This window comes from Cupressus sempervirens, chromosome 4 (genome assembly GCF_028749045.1).
Source record: "Cupressus sempervirens isolate cs-2001-9-10 chromosome 4, ASM2874904v1, whole genome shotgun sequence".
Lineage (NCBI taxonomy): Eukaryota > Viridiplantae > Streptophyta > Pinopsida > Cupressales > Cupressaceae > Cupressus > Cupressus sempervirens.
Window position 1 is genome coordinate 589,418,213 of NC_143121.1, and position 16,250 is coordinate 589,434,462.

A 16,250-nucleotide genomic window follows, 5' to 3' on the forward strand; every position below is an offset into this window, starting at 1 on the left:
AGCACATGGTTTTCCATCAAGTTACACCTATGGTTTTTGGAGATCTACATAACTATTCAATATTATAGACATCAATGTCAATATAATATAGTATTGTCAAGTCATGGATAATAGGGATGCCAAAACAACCACATTAAATATAAATATGAGTATTATACATGAAAGTAAAGCATGTTGAACAAGGTCAACCATGCATTTCAACACACATTCAAATATTTTTTTGAACATGTAAGAAGAGTTATTGCACTATTGATTGAAACACTGCTTCAACCAAGTAAATACACTTTCATCCATGTCACAAACAATATCACTCTCTCTTGATAAGTTATCTAATCTTATTTGAATAAAAGAACCAAGATTTGGTTTTAAATTCTATGCACTATCTTTTTGAGGTGATTATAGCGCATTATAAACAAATAAATTTGTAGGACATTTCTCCCCTCTTTCCTTAGTGATGTGCTAAACATCCAAGAGAAACTTACTACACTGCTTGTTGAGATCAAAAATCTAGTCAAGCACATTCTTTTTTCCTCTTGCAAGTTCTCTTGGTTTAGTTATAATACAAGGGTGTTCTCTTTTCCTATCTTTTCCATCTTCTCTAGACTCTTTTGAGTGCCTTCTCCTTTGCTTCTTGCTAGCTTTGAGCTATTGATCACTGTAATAGTTATTATTCACTACAGTGCTTAAATGACCACTATTTTGGAGTAGCAGCACATTATCATTATCTATATTTAGGTTTAATGGATAGTTATATTTTGAAAGAATCATGTTGTTATCTCCATTAGGCTCTTCCATTGATTGACCTATATCACCAATCCAACTAAGTTATCATCATATGATCTAATAGACCCTTATAATCCATATATATTCCTTCTCTTCACCAAATATTAGAAAGAAATAATAAATCAAAGAATACATTTCATATAGAAATGATGAATCTTAGAAGCTATTGAATATCACCCCCTTCACCACTAATCATTGTTCATGTCACATATGTATCAGATTTAATTACGAAAGTGTATCAAATTTACACAATCTATACTAGATGATTATTTTCTCTTCTTGAATAGACTGTGAGATAGTTTTTAGTATCAATGGTAATAATAGTACATGATTAACAATAAGAATTCCTTTGCTAATGATATATAAGACATCTTGAAGTATGATCCAAAAAATCAATGCTAAAAACTATTAGAAGACTAATCCCAAAAGAGAAAATTACCATATTTGACACTATCAAAGAAGACAAGTTTTAAAACCCATTAAAGAGTTGAATCATAACAAATAATTGCATCTTTACAAATGATGTTGTTGGAAATCTAATTGAAAAGATCATTGTAAAAAGAAGATTGATTGCAAAGAAGAACATTGTTGATAGAGAATGTTTTCAATCATCATTTTGTCACTAATGTCAACCTTGTTATTTGATGGAATGAAAATTGCTTATAAGATCCAAGTACTATCACTTAGTTGATTGATGACGAGGATTTAATCAATAAGATGTAACAAAAGTACCTAAGGGAAAGGTTGAGTTATGGTTTTTTAATGAATTGCAAGGATCAATTAAGAAATTGATAAAATAATGTATTGATAATATACTTGAAGATAAAGAGGTTGGCCACACTTAGAAACTTTAGAAGTATAAATTGTAACAAGGTTGATTACAAAGCTTAACTAAGTTCATTTGTGAGTGTTGAGCAAGCTAGTTGGAGCTGAGAAAATTTTTAGTTTGAGCCGAGAAAATGGAGAATCTAGTGTGTGTTGAGTAAAATAGAAGGACCTGAGTAAAGATTAGATGCCAAGTAAGATGTAGATCCAAAGAAAGAAACAAGTGCTGAGCACTAGTAAAACATAGTGAATGCCAAGTGAATTCATAGTGGATGTCGAGTAACATAGTATGCGCCGAGTGCCAATTTTTCAATAGCACTGAGCTGTTGCATTATTGGAAAAGTTGAAGATTTGTGGAATCTAAGTCGACAAGGCTATTACCTAGAATTTTGTGAACCAGATGGAGGATAACGATGATGAGCTGGTGGCACAGACTTTTATGTAAACTATTTTTGAGAAAATTCAAGTGGATTCTTGAAGATGTTTCTAGAAGGAACAAAATATGGGTTAGATTCAATGAATCCTACCTAATCCATGCAAACTAAAATTGAATGAGGGAAGAATCAAGTGGGAAAGAGGACTCTACATTTATATTTAAGGAGTCACAGCCCAAGAAGCTAGAGTTGCTAGAGTGCCAAATTGCAAAGTGGTTGAAGGGTTTCAAGGAGAAGGAAGAATAGAGTACAGAGACTAAGCTTCAATAAGTGGTTAGAGAGAGATGATTGCACTGGCATATTGAGCATGATGACTCAAGGAGACAAATCTTGAAGAGGAAGACAAGCTATCAGAACTACAAAGACAAAAGCTAGGAAAATTGTGATGAGTTGAAAAGTGATCCAAAATCTACAAGATAAGTTATGAATTGTAATTAGGTCAAAGCCCCTTATTGTTACTCTCTAGAAATTGTATCAGTTAGGGTTAAATCCTATGGAATTAGGTTGGTTTAATATCCATTTTTAAATCCCTTTTAACAGGGTGACATTCCAAGTGAATGTTCTAAAGTCCTTTGACTAGGCCTACTTCTAATAGGGTGGTTAAATCCTTTAACCAGGTCACATTTAATAGTGTGTTGTAGCCTTTATCAAGGAAGGCCTTTCATAGGGCATCACTTTAGAAGAGTGAGAATTGAGTAGCATGTTACTAGTGGTTTTTCTCAAATTGGGTTTCCATGTAAATCACTATGTTATGTGTTGATTATTCATGTGTTATGATTGCATGTTGATTTATAGTAACTTGCTAAATAGGAAAAGTTTAAGCATGGATGAATGAATAGTTTGATGGGCACACTTTACTTGAAGAAAAATTTTGATTGGACATTTAGACTTTGAATAGCTAATTCAACTTCCCTCTCAATTATTTGAAAGCATTTCCAACAATTGGTATTAGAGCCATCTACTGATTTAGTTTGAAGGTACTAGAAGCAGGAAGATCAAGATGTCCAATAGAGAAGTTCCCAAGCTCAACAGAGATAACTTCATTGCATAGAAAAGCCTAATGAAGCTGCACCTTGGATCAATAGGAGATTATGGAAAAACCTTAATTGAAGAAGAACATGTAGATCTAGCTGGACCCCTTTCTGCAAATGAGTTGAGCAAAAGGAAGGAGCACAATCAGGCAATGTTGGAGATTGCCTCTACACTCAACTATGCTGAATTTGATGACATCAAGGGATGTGACACTACATCCAATATGTGGAGAGCCCTATCAGATATCTATGGAGGAGATTAGAATTTCCAAAGAGAAAAAAAACAAAGCCTTAGAGGAAATTTTGATGACATGAAAATGGAGGAAGGTGAGAATGCTGCTAAATATGCTACTAGAATGAAAGAAGTGGTAAGTGCTATAAGAAGTTTGGGTGGTCAATTGGAGGATGAAACTATTAATAGAAAATACTTAAGAACCCTACTCCTTATCTATGCTATTAGAGTTTCAGCCATCTTGGAGTTGAGATGTGTACTAAGAAATGCACTAACTTTTGAAGGGATAGTAGGAAGACTCACTGCATTTGAATTGTCCAACTTTGACAACTACAGACCTAAGAATCTTGAATCTACTTTCAAAGCCAAGTTAACATTGAAAGACACTAAGGAAGAAAAATCAAAGAAGAAGAATAAAGGAAAATATGCATCCAATGACAACAACATAGATGAGGAAGATGTGGTAGAATTGGAAGCATTATTGGCTAGAAAATTTCATAGAGGTAAAGGTAAATTCAAAGGTAAGCTACCTATCATTTATTTTAACTGTAATGAAGTAGATCATATTGTTGCAAGATGTACATAGAAGAAGAACTACAAAGAAGGAAACAAGTACAAGAATAAAAGAGAAGATGATAGCAGAGATTACAAGAACAAAGGAAAAAGATGTTATAATATTGAAGAGGATTCTAATGAGAATGATGATGAAGTAGTCTATGTAGCCATGAAGGATGAATCAGATGAAAATGAGGCAATAACACTAGTAACCTATGTGAATAAAAATGACAAGTGGATCATATATAGTGGATGCTCACATCACACGATATGAGATAGAAGTAAGTTTATTACCTTTACTCATTACAATGGAAACAATGTTAGATTTGGCAATGATGCTCCATGTCAAATCAAAGGAAAAGGTTCTATCAAACTTACAAAGAAAATCTCATGTGATAATGCATACTATGTTGAAGGATTGAGCTACAATTTACTAAGTGCATCAGAGTTAGGCAATGTAGGTTGCAAAGTAGAATTTGGAAACAAAACTGCCAAAATCTATGACACTGATAGAAATCTAATAGGAAAAGCTGAACAAACTAGGAGTAATTTGTTTTACCTAGATATGGAAGATGCAACCTAACTTATTGTTAAATTTGATGATGTGTGGTTATGGCATAAAAGGTTGTGTCATGTCAAGTTTGATAATCTGATTAGTATTAGCAAAATGAAGAAATTCAAGGATTTTTCAAAATTGAAGAAGCCTAAAAACACAATGTGCAAACAATGTCAACTAGGAAAGATGTCCAAGTCAAGTTTCAAAAGCAAAACCTACAATTCCAAATAAGTATTAGAGCTAGTCCATACAGACTTATGTGGCCTAATAGAAGTTCAAAGCTACCAAGGAGACAGATATATAATGTTGTTTGTAGATGACTATTCTAGGATGATGACTACTATGTTCTTGAAAAAAAAATTGATGCATTACAAATGTTTAAGTGGTATTTGGCCAGATTGGAGAAAGAAACAAGAAAGAATCTAAAGTGCCTAAGATCAGATAGAGGAGGAGAGTTTACATCAAAATAATTTGAGACATTTGGCAATGACAAAGGTATTAAAAGAGAAACATTAGCACCAAGAATTCCACCACAAAATGGCATTACAAAGAGAAGAAATATATCAGTAATAAACTATGCAAGAACTTTAATGATGGAGAAAAATATTGCTCTAAAGTACTAGAGAGAAGTTGTAAGTACTACTATTTACACCTTGAATCAATTCCAAGTCAAGAAAGGTACAAATGCAACACCTTTTGAATTTTAGTATGGTCACTCATCTAATGTAAAACATTTCAAAGTATTTGGTTGTAAATAATATATTCTTAAAGATACTAGAAATGGAAAGTTTGATGCAAAGAGTGATGAAGGCATATTCCTTGGATACTCCACTAGAAGCAAAGCATATAAGTGTTTGAATGTTAACACTAATAAGATTGTGGAGAGTGTAAATGTTAATTTTGATGAGCACGTAGAAGTCCAAGTTGATGAATCTAAAGAACTACAAGAGTATAGATCCTTTGTATACTTCTATGAAGGAATGCCTATTGAAGATGAAGTTGCCAATCAAATTTGAAATCAACAACAAGTTTCAATATCAGCTGAGTCACAAGCAGTGAATGCCAAGTTGCATTCTGAAGTCAAGTTATAGAATGAAAACAATGCTCATTCTAACTCTACAAATAGCACACATGGAAGAGATGGTCAAATACTTGAGAATGATGTGCATAGTGATTTTGAAGCTGAAGGACCAAACATGGAAAGAAGGATAGAACAAAGATTATCCAGATATGTGAAAAGACATCACCCTATAGAACAAATAATTTTTGATAAGGATGCCAAACCAATGACAAGGAATAGATTAAGAAATGAATCGTGCATGATGAGCAAGATTGAACCTAAGATAGTGAACGATGCACTACAAGATGATGACTGGTATAAAGCCATGAAAGAGGAGATAGAATAGATTGAGAAGAACCAAACCTAGACTCTAGTTCCTAGACCAGCTGGTAAGAATGTAATTGGTTCAAAGTGGGTATTTAGGAAAAAAATTGATGAGAATGGAAAGATCACAAGAAATAAGGCTCGATTAGTCTACAAAGGTTATGTACAACAAGAAGTACTAGATTATGGGGAAACATTTTCGCTAGTTGCAAGAATGGAAGGAGTAAGAACATTACTTGCATATGCTACCTACAAAAGTTTCAAAGTATATCAGATGGATGTAAAGTCTACTTTTCTAAATGGTATACTAGAAGAGGAAGTCTACATTGAACAACTAGAGGGATTTGTTGATGACAACAAGGAAATGGTTTGCAAATTGCATAAAGCTCTCTATGGTTTGGCACCTAGAGCATGGTATGAAAGACTTCATAGATATCTTGTGAAGATAGGATTTGAGAAAATAGATGACAACAACAACCTGTATATCAAGGAAGAAAAAGGTAAAGATATTTTGATATCTACAATCTTTGTTGATGATATAATATTTGGAGGAAAAGAGATTCTATGCAAAGATTTTGCTGACTAGATGAAACATGAGTTTGAGATGTCAATGTTTGGAGAAATCAAATTCTTTGTTGGATTGCAAGTACATCAACTAAAGCATGGCATATTTGTGACCCAATAAAAATATATCAAGGAGATACTCAAGACATTTGGTTTAGAAGCTTCAAAACTAGTCAGCACATAATGGTAAAAGGACATAAGCTATTGAAGAATGATGAATTTGCTGAAGCGAATCAGACACTGTATAGATTAATGATTGGAAAGCTGCAGTATGTTGTGCATAGTAGACCAGACAATGCATTATCTGCTAGGATAGTGGCAAGATTTTCTTCAAATCCAAGAGAAAATCATCTAATGGAAATAAAAAGGATATTGAGATACTTAAAAGGAATTGATGACTTTGGCTTATATTACAAAAGAAGTGAAAAGTTTGAGTTGAGAACCTACACTAATGTCGACTAGGGAGGTAATATTGATGATAGAAAAAGCACCAATGGAGGAGCACTTTTCTTAGAGAAAAGATTGATTACATGGACCAGGAAAAAGAAAAGTTGCACCTCGCAGTCCACAACAGAAGCTGAGTATGTTGTAGCTGCTATCAATTGCACCAATATTCTATGAATCAAAAATTTGTTGCAAGGTATGAACGAAAAGGTAATTGAACCTGTAATACTCTATTGTGATAACACATGTGCTATCAACATATCAAGGAACCCTGTGATGCATGCCAAAACAAAGCATATTGCAATTAAGTATCACTATGTAAGAGAATTAGTTGAAGATAAGCAAGTGAAAATGGAATATGTTAGTTCAAAGGAAAAAAATTGCTAACATTTTTACAAAATAACTACCTAAAGATGAATTTGAATATCTTAGAAGTAAGTTAGGGTTGATACCCCTAGCTACAACTACTTAAGTAATAGCAAGGATTGCCCTATATCAAATGAGTTGATTGTTAAACTATTACATTAATGTAGAGGATACTTACTTTAGGATTTTTTCTGAAGTAATCAAAGTGTTGAAGTTCCAAATCAATCACAAAGCAAGGTGACAGAGGGAGAAATTGAAGTACCTGTAAATGATATATTTGCATGTTAAGATGTTGAGATAATATGTCTTTGGCATTGTTGTCAAAGAGGGAGAAGTGAAACTAAACAAGAGGGAGAAAGAGCTAGAAATTGATTAACAACATTTGAGGATAAAGAGAAAGAGATAAAATAGAGTTGAGAAAGAATGAAAAAGGGTACAATAGCTAAGAGGGAGAAATAGAAGTAAAGAAATTAGGATTGTAGATCAGAGAGGGAGAAGTGAAAATTGATGATAACATATTTCTTTTTGGTATTTGACTTACTATTCTAACCTAGTTAGCATTCCATTAACATGGTTAGATAGTTTGGTCTGATGGTTAATCAATTTGGTTTTCCATCAATGTCAAAGAGGGAGATTGTTGGAAATCTGATTGAAAAGATCATTGTAAGAAGAAGATTGATTGCAAAGAAGGACAATTTTGATAGAGAATGTTTTCAATCATTGTTTTGTCACTGATGTCAAACTTGTTATTTGTTGGAATGTCAATTGTTTATAAGATCCAAGTACTATCACTAAGTTGATTGATGAAGAGGATTTAATCAATAAGATGTAACAAAAGTACCTAAGGGAAAGGTTGAGTTATGGTTTTTTAGTGAAGTGCAAGGATCAGTTAAGACATTGATAAAATGATGTATTGATAATATACTTGAAGATACAAAGGTTGGCCACACTTAGAAACTTTAAAAGTATAAGTTGTAACAAGGTTGACTGCAAAGCTTAACTAAGTTCATTAGTGAGTACCGAGCAAGCTAGTTGCAACTGAGTAAATTTTTAGTTGGAGCCAAGCAAATGGAGAGTCTAGTGTGTGCCGAGTAAAATAGAAGGATCCAAGTAAAGATTAGATGTTGAGTAAGATGTAGATGCCAAGCAAGCAACAACTGCCGAGTGCCAGTAAAACTTAGTGAATGCCGAGTGAATTCATAGTAGATGCTAAGTAACACAGTATGTGCCAAGCATCAATTTTTCAATATTCTGAGCTGCTACATTATTGGAAAAGTCAAAGATTCACCAAATCTAAGCTGACAAGGTTGTTACTTAGAATTGTGTGAACCAGATGGAGGATAAGAATGATGAGCTAGTGGCATAGACTTTTATGTAAACCATTTTTGAGTGAATTCAAGTGGATTCTTCAAGATGTTTCTAGAAGGAACAAAATATGGGTTAGATTCAATGAATCCTACCTAATCCATCCAAAGTGAAATTGAAGGAGGGAAGAATTGAGCAAGACAGAAGACTCCAAATTTTTATTTAAGGAGTCATAGGCCTAGAAGCTAGAGTTGCTAGAGTGCAAAATTGTGAAGTGGTTGAAGGGTTTCAAGGAGAAGGAAGAATAGAGTACAGAGACTCTACTTTAATAAGTGGTTAGAGAGAGATGATTGCACTAGTATATTGAGCATGATGACTCAAGGAGACAAAGCTTAAAGAGGAGGAAAAGTTGTCAGAACTATAGAGACTGAAGCCAAGCAAACTGTAATGAGTTGAAAAGTTATCTAAAATCTACAAGATAAGTTGTGAATTGTAATTAGGTCAAAGCCTGTTATTGTTACTCTCTAGCAATTTTTAGTTAGGATTAAATCCTATGGAATTAGGTTGGTTTAATAGCCATTTATAAATCCTTTAATAGGGTGACATTCCAAGTGAATTTTCTAAAGTCCTTTGACAAAGACCACTTCTAAGGGGGTGGTTAAATCCTTTAACCAGGTCATATTTAACAATGTGTTGTATCCTTTAATAGGGCAAGCCTTTCACAAGGCATCACTTCAAAAGAGTGAGAATTGAGTAGCATGTTACTGGTGTTTTTTTTCCAAATTGGGTTTCCACATAAATCACTATGTTATGTGTTGATTCTTTATGTGTTATGATTGCATGTTGATTTATAGTAACTTGCTAAGTAGGAAAATTTTAAGCATGGATGAATGAATAGTTTGATGGGCACACTTTTCTTGAAGAAAAAGTTTGATTGGACATTTAGACCTTGAATAAATTATTCACCGCCCGACCACCCCCCCCCCCCCCCCCCCCCAAACTAAGTTATTCTAAAGCATTTCTAATAGATGCAACACTATTACTTAGAATAATATGAATATTGAAAAAATTCTCAGTTCTATTTTTGGTGGAAGAGTGATTACAAGAAACTATTTCTACATAAAGGTATATATAATACTACAAGTATTTACTATTTTTATAGCTTTAGAGGCTACCTACTAATATGATCTAAATTATGTGACTTTGTGAGGATAATATCTAGAAACAAACATGAGGAAAATGTGGACACTGGAGCATGAAATAGTGTTCTTAGAAGAACAAACTACAACTATCATGTACAACTTTATAATTGATTAATTTCTCAAGAATATATATGTCCCCCAAAGGAAAACAAGCATAAAATAGAGTAAGAAGGCATCTATATATGCATGCAAAAACCAAGTATAATGATAGCTCTTCCATTCAAACATATGTAGTAATGGATAGGCACAAATTATCTTCCTAAGACAATGTGTCTAAAGAATTCTCATCACTCTTGTGTTGTTTTCCATCCATGAGAGAAAAGAGTTCCATATGCTTCTTCCTCTTTGCTTTTTCAAGCCTTCTCCTTTCTTCCATAATTATAAATTTAATGCCATATTTCTCTCCAAAAAGAAGATCAAGGTTGTATATTTCAGCCATGATCCTAACAACATCATCCATCTCTTGTTCAATCAAATTGACCAACGTGTTGGTAGTGAAATATATCTCAACCATCTTGCTTAGCATTATGCATCTCAATCAATCAACTTTCCCAAAGGACTCAATGATAACTTGTTGTTAATCAATCTCTGCTAGAGTTGAGAGATGATAGACAACTATATATGTAATTTCTATTGATAATAGAGGGGTCGACAAATTTTGGTGTGAAATGTTCTTTCATTATAGAGACAAGAATAGAAGCATTTGAAGCCATTTATTTACTATTCCATGCATATGTTAATCAATGTATTTCTTATGGGTTAGATTAGAAATCTAAAGACAAATGGAGCTTTGTTTAACTTTTTCATTTAATGAATTGACAAAGTAATTAGAGAATTACTAAAGTTAGAAGGAATATTTCTATTGTGACTTCATATCATTTCATCCTACATTTTACTCATACTAAAAGTTATCATAACTACATAGTCAATTACATGTATTCATAAGATGTGTGGATTTTTGGAGTTGATCTGATTTCAAGACCAACCCATTGCTTGAGTTATTCCTATCTAGGTCTAACTTGGTTTACCTCTTCTATTTATTGGTCAAGAACACACCATAGAAGGATTAGAAGCAAAAAAATTCTTTGAAAATCACCTACAATGGAGCTATACCTATAATTCAGATAGAAATTAGTTATCAAATAACATTTCCCAACTATTGTATTCAATTGTTCTTCAAACATTTGGGCATTTTAAGAGTTATTAAAGAAAGAACAATCTATTTAACAAACATAATGGTAATATGTTTGGTAGGTTTCGAAGTAGCCTAGTTATAGAGTTTGGTAATAATAATGTATTAACACCTCCTTACATCAAATGTCAAGGCAAGTTAAAAAGTGGTTACCAAAATAAAGTTTCTTTTATCAAAAAAAATATGTCTCTTTAAGATTTTATAACTTTACTTTCCAACTCTCAATTCTACAAAATTTTGGGGTCACCATCTCCAAGAGTGTAATACAAGACATTGTCACTAAGTTCCTTAATACAATTCATTGAAAGAAAGAATTATATTTGCAATGCTTATTAGTTAGTTTCCTAGCTCTCACAAGCATTAGAATATTAAAATTTTGTGCTTCGAAAAAAAGGGATTTCTCAATAGAAATAAAAATCTTACTAGATTTTTCTTGGATGTATGAATCTGGTATAGAAGCTAATACATGTTAGAGAAATAATATATTGCCTTATTAATTAAATCAATTTGATTTAATTATTAAGTCACTTATTATCTCCAATTTACTTAAGCTAAACTTTAGACATATAATAATTAATTATGTTATTAATTATTATCATGCAACCTAGGTTAGACTTTTTTAGTGTTTTGATCTCCTTTTATATGGACTGATCTCTTTGTATTTTTATTCTTTCACTTTTGATTATAGGAATCTCTCTTTTTTCTCATCAAGAATGTCTCATATATAGATTTGGGAATTCCAACTTCCATAGTTTTCTCTTCTCTCTTTTTGTCATAGGTGTTTTCATATAGGTGATTCTTGGGATCTGTAAAATTGATTTTCATCAACTTCAACATGGTATGAGAGCTCCAGATCTTCATGCCCCTTTCTGTTTCTAAGAGATCTAACTTGGATTTTAGATTTGTACCTTTTCTTTTAGAGGATTTCATTTCTCATAATCATTTTGTATTAAATCTAGGGGTCACCTATTTTTGGTGAACTTTGAGCCTAAACGAACATCACCATTGAGCTCAAAGTGACCCAAAACCCCTATTTTCATATAAAATTTGTCAAATTTGGAATTTGAGGCTAAAAATTTTCTCCTAGATTAGGCATGTTTCTCAAGGCAGCAATTTTCTAATTTTTTTCACATTTCTCGAGATTATTATTTTCAAAAAAATGGCACACAAATCAAGATTTTCCAAAAATTGTGATTGTCACATTTCCTAAGGTGATGATTTTTGATTTGTGGTACAAAAATTGAGATTTTTGGGCACACAAATTGAGACAATTTTGGTATAAAACTGACACACTTCTTGAGAAAATTTTGGGTACTAATGGGCACACTTTTTTAGGCATTTTACATGGATCTGCTTTTCTAGCACTTTTTGGACTTGCATGTGGTTTTTTGGCCATAACTTGCTCATCCAAACTCTATTTTTTGATCCAAAGGAGCACCAGAAAGCTTATTCTAGGCCCATCATGATGGTGTAGTTTATTTGGATTTTTTATGCTATTTGGTGGCCTATTTTGGCTATGAAATTCAAAAGTTCTATTTTGCACTCTAAGAGACATATTTTTGAGACTTTCTATTTTCCAAATTTTGCTCTAGGTACATCCCATTCAGTTTTTTGCTTTTCTACATTTTGATGGATATCTTGGTTGTTCTAGGTATGGGGATTGATTTTATTATTTCAAAGGATTTTTCATGGGTTGTACTATCTCTTGTATCATCCTTATGTCTCTTTTCATCTTTTTTGACATTCTTTTGTAGGTTTTTTGTAAATGCACTAAGATAAAGTACCACTCTATTGCATTTCAAGATCTTGCACATCTTTGTGTTTTATTGTACATGCACTACATTATAAATTTCCTTGAGGGGTTTCATGTTGGCCATATTCACCATCTTCCTTTTTCAAGTGAGTGTTCTTTCCAAGATATTAGCCTCCTGACGTATCGATGACACGTGCCTTTATAGGTATTTATATTTCTTTTGCACACTCAATATTCCTAGTTCTTCCTTTTGCAAGAGATATTGCATTATGTTTTAGTGTTCATGTCTTACCTCTCAGCATAATGAGGGGGGGGGGGGGGGGGGGGGGGGGTTATGTTGGTTATATTTCTTTCTTGGTTCGATGTATTGAGCTATGTATTCAATATTCGATCCTATGTACTAGGCGATTGCAGTGGCTAGATACCTATGCATTTCAGTGAGATGGATCATTTACCATATATATATTCTTTCATTCCTATTTTTGGAGACCATGAAGATACCTTCCATCTTTGATTGATCAACTCTTTAGACTTAGTCTTCTCTACCTGGTCATGTTTTATATAGTCAAGGTTCTTTAGATTAGTAGTTTTGTAGTGTTTGTAGCTTCATGCTTTAGTGGTGTTCTTCATGATCATATTTTGTTCCTATCTTATAGAACATTATTTTTATCTCTTTTTGGAGTAGGATTTTTTTGCATGTGGTTTTCTCTATTTCTCCTCTTTACAGAGATGTAGTTGTGCTTGGGTACCTCATCAGGCCTTATTGTTGAGACCCAATTTGCTTTCAGCAATAGTTTCTATATTTTTAGCAACTCCCTAAGTTTATCTTAAGGGGGGAGGGGGGTGGCATTAGAGTAATAAGATATTACCTTATTAATTAAATCAATTTGATTTAATTATTAAGTCACTTATTATCTCTTGTTTACTTAAGCTAAAATTTAGGCATATAATAATTAATTATTTTATTAATTATTATCATAAAACCTAAGTTAGACCTTTTTAGGGTTTTGGTCTCCTTTTATATGGATTTATCTCTTTGTATTTTTATTCATTCACTTTTTATCATAGCAATCTCTCTTTTTGCTCATCAAGAATGTCTCATTTATGGATCTAAGAATTCTAGCCTCCATAGTTTTTTCTTCTCTCTTTCTGTGATAGGTGTTTGCATGTAGGTGATTCTTGGGAGTTGAGGGGTTGATATGTCATCAACTTCAACAATACATTGTATAGAAATCCTCAATCCACCAACAGAAAATGCTTTCCCAGATCCCTATAGGAAGGCTGGTGTAAGCATATGTTGCACATGATTTTATTTTATTTTTTAAATATTGTGAGTTTTAAACTTAATGCTATAATTAATTCATATTTGTGGAGAATCACCAAAGAATCTCAATAACAATTGATTTCAATATACTATCTCATCCCATATCCTCCCTTATTCTAGTTCAAATCACTTTTTAGTTTAGTTGAATATCATTGAGGAGTCACTCCCAAAATAATATCATTTCAGGTTTGAAAAAATGTGGGTGAGGGATGAAAACCTGATGAATACTATAGAACAATAGTTGAAGGAAGCAAAGGTATAGGGATCAAAATTATATTGCTTGGTAACTATGCTAAAGATGATCAAGAATAAATTGCTACTTTGGTAATATTTTTGAAGTAGAAGAAAGAATAGAGTAGGAAATTGAGGAGCCTAAAAGCATAGTGATTGATATCTAGGAATGGACATAAAACTCTATCTCAAAGAAAAGAAGCTATTAGCTGGTTAGGAAGATACCATTGGTATGTTAGTTTGAGCTTCATTTGGTTTCGAGAATACTTTAATATTCTCTACTTAACAAGGCCAACCACATGAAGGTGGAAGCTCATCTAGTGCCACCCACCCTCCCCCTAACATCAATCTAAATTTCCTATTATTATCTAATTACATACTTCATTCATTCATTCATCCATTTATGAACTATACCATTCAATCAATACAATCACATAAAATTCATTAATACACAATACTAATCAAGACTTCATTAACACATAACAATATTCATTAACATGAAATAAAAATCAATATTAATATGCAACATTCATAGATAATTACTTAAAACAATGTTCTTTCATTATCCAATGAATTTTATCAAAGAGTGTTTTTTAAAAATCATTTCTTCTATTTATTTTCTTAGTTCTCTTAAGAAAAAGGCTAAAAAGAACATCAATATCTTCCTCACTTTCCTCCTCTTGTGGAAAATGTAATGTCAAATTATGATGCCTCCTCCTATTTTGAGGAGTAGGAGGCTACTGCACTAAAGGGGGCTCTATTGAAAAAACAAGTTAATGGGTTAAATTGGCATACTCTTTTTCTTTTTATAACTATTACAAGTATTTAATTAACTAGTACAACATAACATACTTTTTTCTTACCTAACAATGCCACATCATGTACACTAACATTTTGATCCATCACCATGTCAACATGTTGAACACTTGGAACATGCTCCACTCCTTCACCATGGTGTTCAACATGCTCTAAAATATTCAAAAAAGGTTACACATCAAATTGTAATTGAAGATGTTAAATTATATTCATAATTGCATGATTAATTTCCAATAGCAAATTAATACCTCCACCACTATGATGAACATCATGGCCTTCATCACACCCAAGTTCTATGATAGGATATGAAGGTTGCAGTGAAATGTTATGCACATTGTTATATAGTCAATTTATGTTCGAAACTAACACCAAAAAAGAAATTTCTCAACTATTCAATTTGATTTACTTTTCATTTGACCAATTTACTTGTGTCTCATTTGGGGCACTAGATTCTTGGGTATGGATTTCAAATTATTGGTGTAGGTGTATAGCCACGACTTTATAGCCTTCCTTCAAAGAAATATTTTTATCTTCATCTGTGTGCTCTACATTGAATTTTGTGTCCTATATTTTTTCTTAATATTGTCAATTTTTCATGTATTATTTGATAAAATAATTTTTTTTGTAACATTATATTAAAAAATTATATGAAATTCCATTGCCACTACTTACAATCAAGATTGAAGATTCATATAGCCACTAGAGCCAAGTTTGTCTTGGCCAACCTTTTCTACTCTCACTTTTGTAGCCACTGATGTGTTCTACAGTTTATGAATAGTTTGAAACATATTAGATTATATATTTACAAACATCACTAATTAGTGCATGCTTACATTCTACTTAATAATATCATGACATACCTTCCTTTTCCCTCTTCTAGTTCATTTTCTTTATCATACAACCTTTTCTCTTTTGCATCTTCTATTATTTCATTCCACTCCATCGGTGGAATCACAAGACAATCATAATTGTTGGAGTTGATGAAAGCCAACTCTAAAGATGTCCAAGATCACCTACATGCGAGAACCTATCAAAGAGAAGCCAAGGAGAGGAAGAGCATAGAGCAAGGGAAAAACCCTAAACAGACATGAGAGACCACAAGATATTGAAACACAAGAAAATATGTATTTACAATATGCAAGAAGTGATATGTGATGTGAAAATACAAAGAGGAAGCCTGCTTATAAAGAGCTCCAGGAATCTTCTAGAACAAGCTAAAAGGTGCTAGGAGATAAGTGTGACAACTAAGCATA

General features: G+C 32.6%; 1 pseudogene; it reads right to left on the reverse strand.

The window, feature by feature from the left end:
* Positions 1-396: 396 nt before the first annotated feature.
* The window catches only part of LOC149562578 (floricaula/leafy-like protein pseudogene), a 55,330-nt pseudogene continuing 39,476 nt past the window's right edge, over positions 397-16,250 (reverse strand).